A 9,433-nucleotide genomic window follows, 5' to 3' on the forward strand; every position below is an offset into this window, starting at 1 on the left:
GACCGGCGAGCGTTGAAGCACGTTGATATCATTGTGCAATTCGGCCTTGCCGAAGAAAGAGTGCCAGATCTAAAGATCTTGTGAGGCCACGGCCTCAAGTATGATAGTGCAAGCCCTAACATGGCCCTTATACTGCCCTTGCCAAGCAGAAGGGCAGTTCTTTCACTCCCAGTGCATGCAGCCTATTGAAAGCACAAGTGCTCTCTGGGTGATTTTGGTAATTAATGTCAACATATCTCTTGTTGGACTAATATTTTCATCTAGTATATTTCAGATAAGTTCAACATTGGAGTGGCATGGACAATAGGATGTGTAACCCCTTCAAGATGCTAAGGACAAACATTAGCAAGAGCTCAAGACTCTGCATTTTCATTTTAGTGATCCAAGATCACATTGGTTCCATAGGAAAGCCAATACTATTAAAAGGGGATGAGGTGTTGCTTAATGGCTTGCTTGCTCAAAGTGCTTAGTGATATGCTCCAAAGCCCTCAGCTACTTTCTCATATCCACATATGTCCTAAACCTAAAGTCAAACTCGGCCCCATCGATTTGATCTATCCGGCTTCACCGAGTTCATTTCACATAGCCACTGCCAAACCCTAATCAGTTCGGTCTCACTGATGGGATATAGGTCTCACCGAGATGGGCTTGCAAACTCTCTGTTGTCTATTGCAATAATTTCGGTCCCACCAGAATATGCAATTGGTCCCACCGAGTTTGCTTGACCAATTCTCTGTTTGCTTATTACCAAAATTGGTCTCACCGAGTTTGGATAATCGGTCAAACCGAGTTGAGGTTTTACCCTAAATCTAGCACATCAGTCCCACCGAGTTGACCTTGTCAGTCCTACCGAAAACTCTAATGTTCACATTTTGACCTGAATCGGTCTGACCGAGTTTCACCATTCGGTCTCACCGAGTTTGGGAATCTGTGTGTAACGGCTAGATTTTATGTGGAGGTTATATATACCCCTCCACCGACTCTTCATTCGTGGAGATAGCCATCAAAACGTTCCTACACTTCCAATATTCATTTTCTGAGAGAGAACCACCTACTCATGTGTTGAGACCAAGACATTCCATTCCAACCACAAGAATCCTGATCTCTAGCCTTCCCCAAGTTGCTTTCCACTCAAATCATCTTTCCACCATAGCCAAATCTGTGAGAGACAGTTGAGTGTTGGGGAGACTATCATTTGAAGCACAAGAGCAAGGAGTTCATCATCAACACACCATCTATTACCTTTTTGAGAGTGGTGTCTCCTAGATTGGTTAGGTGTCACTTGGGAGCCTCTGTCAAGATTGTGGAGTTGAACCAAGGAGTTTGTAAGGGCAAGGAGATCGCCTACTTCGTGAAGATCTACCCAAGTGAGGCAAGTCCTTCGTGGGCGATGGCCATGGTGGGATAGACAAGGTTGCTTCTTCGTGGACGCTTCATGGGTGGAGCCCTCCGTGGACTCACGCAACCATTACCCTTCGTGGGTTGAAGTCTCCACCAACGTGGATGTACGATAGCACCACCTATCGGAACCACGCCAAAAATCTCCGTGTCTCCAATTGCGTTTGCACATCCAATCTCATCCCTTTACTTTCTTGCAAGTTACATGCTTTACTTTCCGCTGCTCATATACTCTTTGCATGCTTGCTTGAATTGTATTGTGAATGCTTGAAATTGTGCTAATTTCCAACCTCAACTTGAAAAACTTAAAAACTTTATCTTTATTTGTTGAGGGTCTAATCACCCCCCTCTAGACACCTCTTCTCGATCCTTTCAATCGGTATCAGAGATTTGGTCTCCATTGCTTTGGTTTAATCACCATTGGAGGAAGGTGGATTAGTCTACAATTGGGAGTATTAGACGTAGAGTGCCTATGCTTGATGGAGAGTTTTATAGTGAGTGGAAAAATGAGATGCTTGAAATTTTTCATGAATATCACTTGAACAAGTACATTACTACTCCTTGTGAACCCCTTGTTAACCCCTTGCATCCTACCCCTGATGAGTCTCTTGACATGATTCGCAATCTTAGAACTATCAATCTTATCACTAGAGGTTTGCCTAGAAATTTGTTTAGTCACTTTCCAACTCTTGATTGTGCTTGTACTATATGGAGATTTCTTGAGGAATGATTTCCGGATTATTCCTGGAAAAAATTAGATGAGATTCTTCACAAGTCTATTGCTTTGAATAATATGAATCCCAATGATCCTAAGTTTTGAGATTGTTTATTTGAGCTTCGTGACCTTATGTGTGCCAAAGGAGATGTTGGAATCATTAGCAATATCATTTCCGAAGCTATTAGAATTCATAGAGATGAACATTGTCAAAATCATATATCTAATGAATCACTCTCTCTAGGAAATGATCATTTGCAAGACGATGTTGAACATGGATACTATGATGAGGACGATGATAATGACTTTGATCTTGATGAGTCTATGAGACACTTTGGTCTTATGGCTAACCTTTGCAGCTACATGGCTGGAGGAATGGAATGGGTTCTTAATAGTGGGTGTACCGATCACATGACCTGAGACAAGGATATGTTTCGTGAGCTTGCTGAAAATGACGACCCTCGAAAGTATGTCACCTTTGGTGATAACTCAAAGGGTAAGGTGGTTGGCCTTGGTAAGGTGGCCATCTCACATGACAGCTCCATACAAAATGTTATGCTCGTTGAATCTCTTATCTATAATTTACTTTCTGTATCTAGACTAGCTGACTTTGGATTCAATGTCCTATTTACCAAAGTAGATTGCCAAGTGTTTCGAAGAGATAATCATAAAAAGGTCTTTACCGGCATACGTAGAGGTGATCTATACATTGTTGATTTCACTAAAAAGGCTCAACCTAGAACTTGCATAATTGCTAAATCCTCTAAAGGCTAGTTGTGGCATAGACGGTTAGGCCATGTGGGCATGCGAAATCTTGACAAGCTTATTAAAGGTGATCATATCCTTGGTGTTAAAGATGTTATATTTGACAAGGATAGACTTTGCAGTGCTTGTCAAGCAGGAAAACAGGTTGGAGGAAGCCACCCCGTGAAGAACACCATGACCACAAGGAGACCGCTCGAGCTACTTCATATGGATCTTTTCGGTCCCAATGCCTACAAGAGTCTTGGTGGTAACTCGTTTGGACTGGTCATTGTTGATGATTTTTCAAGATTTATGTGGGTGTTCTTTCTTGATGATAAATCACATGTCCAAAAGATCTTCAATAACTTTGCTAGGAAGGCCCAAAACCAATTTGAAGTGAAGATCAAGAAGGTTCGTAGCGACAATGGAACGGAGTTCAAGAACTCCAATGTGGACACCTTTCTTGACGAAGAAGGGATTTCACATGAGTTCTCGGCTACGTACACATCTCCACAAAATGGAGTTGTTGAGAGGAAGAACCGGACGCTCGTCAAAATGGAGAGAACGATGCTTGATGAGTACAAGACGCCAAAACACTTTTGGATGGAAGCGGTTGAGACAGCTTGTCATGCAACGAATTGTCTATATCTTCACAAGCTACTCGGCAAGACGACGTACGAGCTTCTCACCGGTAACAAACCCCAAGTTGGACACTTTCGGGTATTCGGCTCAAAGTGCTACATTCTTGATAAGCATCGTCGTTCGAAATTTTCTCCTAAATCTCATGAAGGTTTCATACTAGGTTATGGCTCAAACTCTCACGCTTACCATGTCTACAACAATTTTAGTTGAAAGGTTGAAGAGATGGTAGATGTGAAGTTTGATGAATCTAACAGCTCGCAAGTAGAGCAACTGCCAATTGATGTAGGTGACAAAGATCCTTCAGAAGCAATCCAAGACTTGTGTATTGGCAAGATTTTCCCAATGGAGGTGAAGGAGAGTACGTCGTCCATCCAAGTGGAAGCCTGAACTTCACGCCAAGGTGAACCACAAGTTGCCTTGGAAGCATCCACGAGTGGGACACATCAAGACGATGAAAACAAGGATGTACAACAAGATGAACCTCGACGACCTCCTTCTCCATCTCCACGGGAGAACAACAACGCCAACAACAACAAAGAAAGACAAGAGGAAGAACAAGACAATGAAGAGGATGTTCCACCCGACCCAAACAAAAGCTCTCACGAGTTCGAGCAAGAGTCTCAAGAGATCATACCGTCGAACAAATCTTTGATGATATTCAAACCGGGAGAATTATTCGCTCTAAAGCTCATTTGGCTAATTTTTGTGAACATTACTCATTCATTTCTAGCATTGAACCTATGAAGGTTGAATAAGCATTGGAAGATTCGGATTGGATAAATGCCATGCACGAATAGCTACACAACTTTGAGAGGAACCAAGTGTGGACGTTGGTTGAAAAGACCGATGAGAAGCACAATGTCATTAGGACCAAATGGGTGTTTCGGAACAAGCAAGATGAAGATGGAAAAGTTGTATGCAACAATGCTTGTCTCGTTGCTGAAGGCTACACTCAAGTCGAAGGTATGGACTACGGTGAGACATATGCCCCCCCCGTTGCTAGACTTGAGTCCATTCACATCTTACTTGCTTATGCCAATCATCATGACATCACCCTATATCAAATGGACATCAAAAGTGTTTTTCTTAATGGTGAAATTGAGGAGGAAGTTTATGTTAAACAACCTCCCGACTTTGTTAATCCCAAGAAACCCGACCATGTTTACAAACTCCACAAAGCTCTTTATGGTCTTAAACAAGCTCCTAGAGCTTGGTATAAATGCTTGACTAAATTTCTTATTGAAATAGGCTTTGAAATTGGTAAAATTGATTTTACTCTCTTTACTAAAAGGGTTAATGGAGAATTATTTGTGTGCCAAATTTATGTTGATGATATCATATTTGGTTCAACTAACCCTCATTTTAGTGAAAAGTTTGGAAAGCTAATGTCGGAGAAGTTTGAGATGTCTATGATGAGTGAACTCAAGTTCTTTCTTGGTTTGCAAATCAAGCAAACTAAGGAGGGAACCTTTATCTCTCAAACAAAGCACACCAAGGACTTATTCAAGAAGTTTAACATGCAAGAATGCAAAGGTATGAGTACCCCCATGCCTACTAGTGGACATCTTGACTTGACTAAGGATGGCGAACCAGTTGACCAAAAGGTTTACCACTCTATGACTGGTTCATTGTTATATCTATGTGCCTCCTGTCCTGATATCATGCCAAGTGTGTGCATGTGTGCACGATATCAAGCGGCCCCCAAAGAATGTCATCTTAAAGCCGTGAAAAGGATAGTGAGATACTTAATTCATACACCAAATTTTGGCATTTGGTATCCTAAGAGGTCTTCTTTTGATCTTGTTGGCTACTCCGACTCGGACTATGCCGGTGACAAGGTTGATAGAAAGTCCACTTCGGGTACTTGTCAATTTCTTGGTATATCTCTTGTGTCTTGGTCCTCCAAGAAAAAAAACTCGGTATCCTTATCCACCGCCGAAGCGGAATACATTGCCACCAGTTCATGTTGTGGTCAATTACTTTGGATGACCCAAACTCTTAAAGATTATGGGATATATGTGAAACATGTTCCATTGCTTTGTGACAATGAGAGTGCTATTAAGATTGCTCATAATCCCGTGCAACATTCTCGAACTAAGCATATTGAAGTTCGTCATCATTTCATTCGAGATCATGTTGCTAAGGAAGATACCAAACTTAAGCATGTTCGTACTGATAAGCAATTGGCGGATATATTCACCTAACCACTTGATGAGAAAGTGTTTTGCCATTTGAGAGGTGAATTGAACATCATCGATGCCTCAAACTTGGAGTAGAAATTTCATTTAGATGCATGCAAGGCATGAACCTTTCTATGACTAATCCTTGATATTTCTCTTATGATGATGATCATATGTCTTGGATATACTTGTACACTTGCATGCTATCTAACCCTTGTAGGTACTTGGATAAGCCCAACTCTATGAGATTGCAACTCAATCAAATTCAAAGCAATCTCTACATCTCCAAGTCTCTACAAAATGGTGGTTGAAGACAATGAAGCACAAATCCTTTCTATATATCCTTTGACAATTTCTTTACATCAAATTTCATGATTGTCATTTTGGATACACAAGTGCTCTTCCTTCCAAGACTGGCCCATGTAGGTAGATGAACTTCAACTACAAGTGGTGCTCCCAACTCTTGATGAACTACACCAACTTTGAGCACCCTACACAAGTTCAACTACATGATCAAGATCAACACCACCACCAAAGGTATGTCATTCCATCTTAGAGAAGCTTTACCCCAAGACATGGGTCAAAGTAACTCAACAAGATGAGAATACATCAAAATGCTTAAACGAAAAATGGCAACCCCATTTTGAGCTTAAACGATGAGCATGACCTACAATCAAGTGTCTTCACTTGACTCCTATGTCAATATACTCTAACATAGGTGACAATGTCGCCGACCAATTCTAGATGAAGTTCTCGATTGTTTCTTCGTGATCTTGCATTTGTATCTTGCATGCTTGTTCCCCTTTCGAAAAAAACTTCATCTAGATTTCTTTTCCTTTCTCTGTTATGTTCTGCATTCCCTGCATCCAATTCATTGCAAATCCTTCAGTTAATTCCTTGCAAATCCTTCAGTTAATTCCTTGCAAATCCTTGTGAGATCTTATTTGTCTAAGTGAGCTAAGGTGACAATTGTTTTCTCTCTGGGTTGAACTCGGCCTCACCGACTTGTTTCCTTCGGCTAAACCGAACCATCTCGGTGCCACCGAAAATAACAACTCGGTGTTACCGATTTCAATGCTGAGAAAAATACTTTGTCATTTGCATCCTGCACATTTTTCCAGCTCCACTCAATGATACTTGTCCTCTACCAACATCCTATATTATATGTTGCTTTGTAATGTGACTCAAGGACCAAACCTACTTGACTCATGCTCCAGAAGTCCCTTCTTGGAAATTGATGTCAAAGGGGGAGAGAGAGCACATCAAAGCTTATCACATAAGAGAGAATGCACACCTAAAGCTTCTCCTGATGCTTATTATTATTAAGAGGAAAGTTTTCTCATGTCTTCAAGAGGGGAAAGACATGATAGTATATGTTGTGATTATTTTGATCTGATTTTCTTGTTTGCTCTGATTTTCTATTACCCTATCTTCTCCCATTATCCAATATCAGATTCAGGGGGAGAAAGACACCTAAGGGAAGAATTTTTTCGAATTCATTGCATATCTTTATTCTTGGGGACATGTCTATCTCCAAATAGAGTACTAAGTTCTCACTCTCTACATGTCATCCTAGTCTTGGTATTCTTGTGATCTCTCGTTCTTGCTATGTCTAAGTAGATGTTCTTGTGTTATCTAACCTTGTTTACTTAGGTTCATCTCTTCCAAAGCTAGTTCAAGACCACAAGGTAAGTATATGCATCACACTCATATGCATGAAGATCCCTTGCTGTGGTATATATTGTTTGCAAGAGAGACTCATGAACATGAAGGTTTATTTCCAGTATCTGCACCATTTGCTCTGATGCATATAGCCAAGACACATGTAACTCATTGCTTACTCTGTAATGATTTTGCATTCTCATACTCTCATGTTCCATAATCACATGCTTGCATACATGTTGGGGGAGCATATGAATGTTACATGTCTTTCCAAAGATTTACTTGCCATTTCCTCATATCCTTATCTAAAGATTTGATGTATGTTGTCATCAATTACCAAAAAGGGGGAGATTGAAAGCACAAGTGCTCTCTGGGTGATTTTGGTAATTAATGTCAACATATCTCTTGTTGGACTAATATTTTCATCTAGTATATTTTAGATAAGTTCAACATTGGAGTGGCATATGGACAAGAGGATGTGGAACCCCTTCAAGATGCTAAGGACAAACATTGGAAAGAGCTCAAGACTCTACATTTTCATTTTAGTGATCCAAGATCACATTGAGTCCGTAGGAAAGCCAGTACTATTAAAAGGGGATGACGTGTTGCTTAATAACTTGCTTGCTCAAAGTGCTTAGTGATATGCTCCAAAGCCCTCAACCACTTTCTCATATCCACATATGTCCTAAACCTAAAGTCAAACTCGGCCCCACCAATTTGATCTATCGGATGCCATCAAGTTCATTTGACATAGCCACTGCCAAACCCTAATCGGTTCGGTCTCACCGATGGGACCTCAGTCTCACCGAGATGGGCTTGCAAACTCTGTGTTGTTTGTTGCAATAATTTCAGTCCCACCGGAATATGCAATCGGTCCCACTAAGTTTGCTTGACCAATTCTCTGTTTTCTTATTACCAAAATTGGTCTCATCGAGTTTGTGTAATTGGTCCAACCAAATTGAGGTTTTACCCTAACTCTAGCACATCGGTCCCACCGAGTTGACCTTGTCGGTCCCATCGAAAACTCTAACATTCACATTTTGACCTGAATCGGTCTGACCGAGTTTCACCATTCGGTCTCACTGAGTTTGGGAATCTGTGTGTAACGGCTAGATATTATGTGGAGGTTATATATACCCCTCCACCCACTCTTCATTCGTGGAGATAGCCATCAAAACGTTCTTACACTTCCAACATTCATTTTCTGAGAGAGAACCACCTACTCATGTGTTGAGACCAAGACATTCCATTCCAACCACAAGAATCTTGATCTCTAGCCTTCCCCAAGTCCCTTACCACTCAAATCATCTTTCCACCATAGCCAAATCTGTGTGAGAGAGTTGAGTGATACGTCTCTAATGTATCTATAATTTTTGATTGTTCCATGCTATTATATTACTCGTTTTGAATGTTTATGGTCTTTACTTTACACTTCTATATCATTTTTGGGACTAACCTACTAACCTGAGGCCCAGCCCAAATTGCTGTTTTTTGCCTATTTCAGTGTTTCGAAGAAAAGGAATATCAAATGGAGTCCAAACGGAATGAAACCTTCGGGAGCGATCTTCACTACAAAAAAAAGACAGATCCGTGACATTTTGGGCCAAACGAATTTTTTTCTGTCATACATATGACACTACTATGACGATAATTGTGACAAAACCCGGTATCATCATAGATGTGGTGGGCTCCTACTTCTATGACAAAAAATCATGACAGAAAATGGGCTTTTCGTCCTGGGTGGGCCGGAGACGCAACTGCATGACATTCTTTGGGCCGTCCATGACGGAAAAAACCATGGTAGAAGCAAGGGGGAGGAAAATTTCAGGGAGTTGCCGGTTATGGTGGGAGGTCGGGGGCCGAGCGATGCGCGTTTCTCTCGTACACGTACGCGCGTGTGTGCGAGGCGTTGGCTCTAACTGAACCTGAGCGAGGCGTTGGGCTCTAACTAAACCCGAGCGATTGCACTGGAGGTTACGCGTTACTGAACCCGAGCGATCGATCGATGGCTGTTAACTGAACTCGATGGAGCGATTCCTTCGCTACTGCTGCTAACTGAAGCCGATCGATTGAATGAACAGTGAGCGTTGCG

This window comes from Triticum aestivum, chromosome 5B (genome assembly GCF_018294505.1).
Source record: "Triticum aestivum cultivar Chinese Spring chromosome 5B, IWGSC CS RefSeq v2.1, whole genome shotgun sequence".
NCBI lineage: Eukaryota > Viridiplantae > Streptophyta > Magnoliopsida > Poales > Poaceae > Triticum > Triticum aestivum.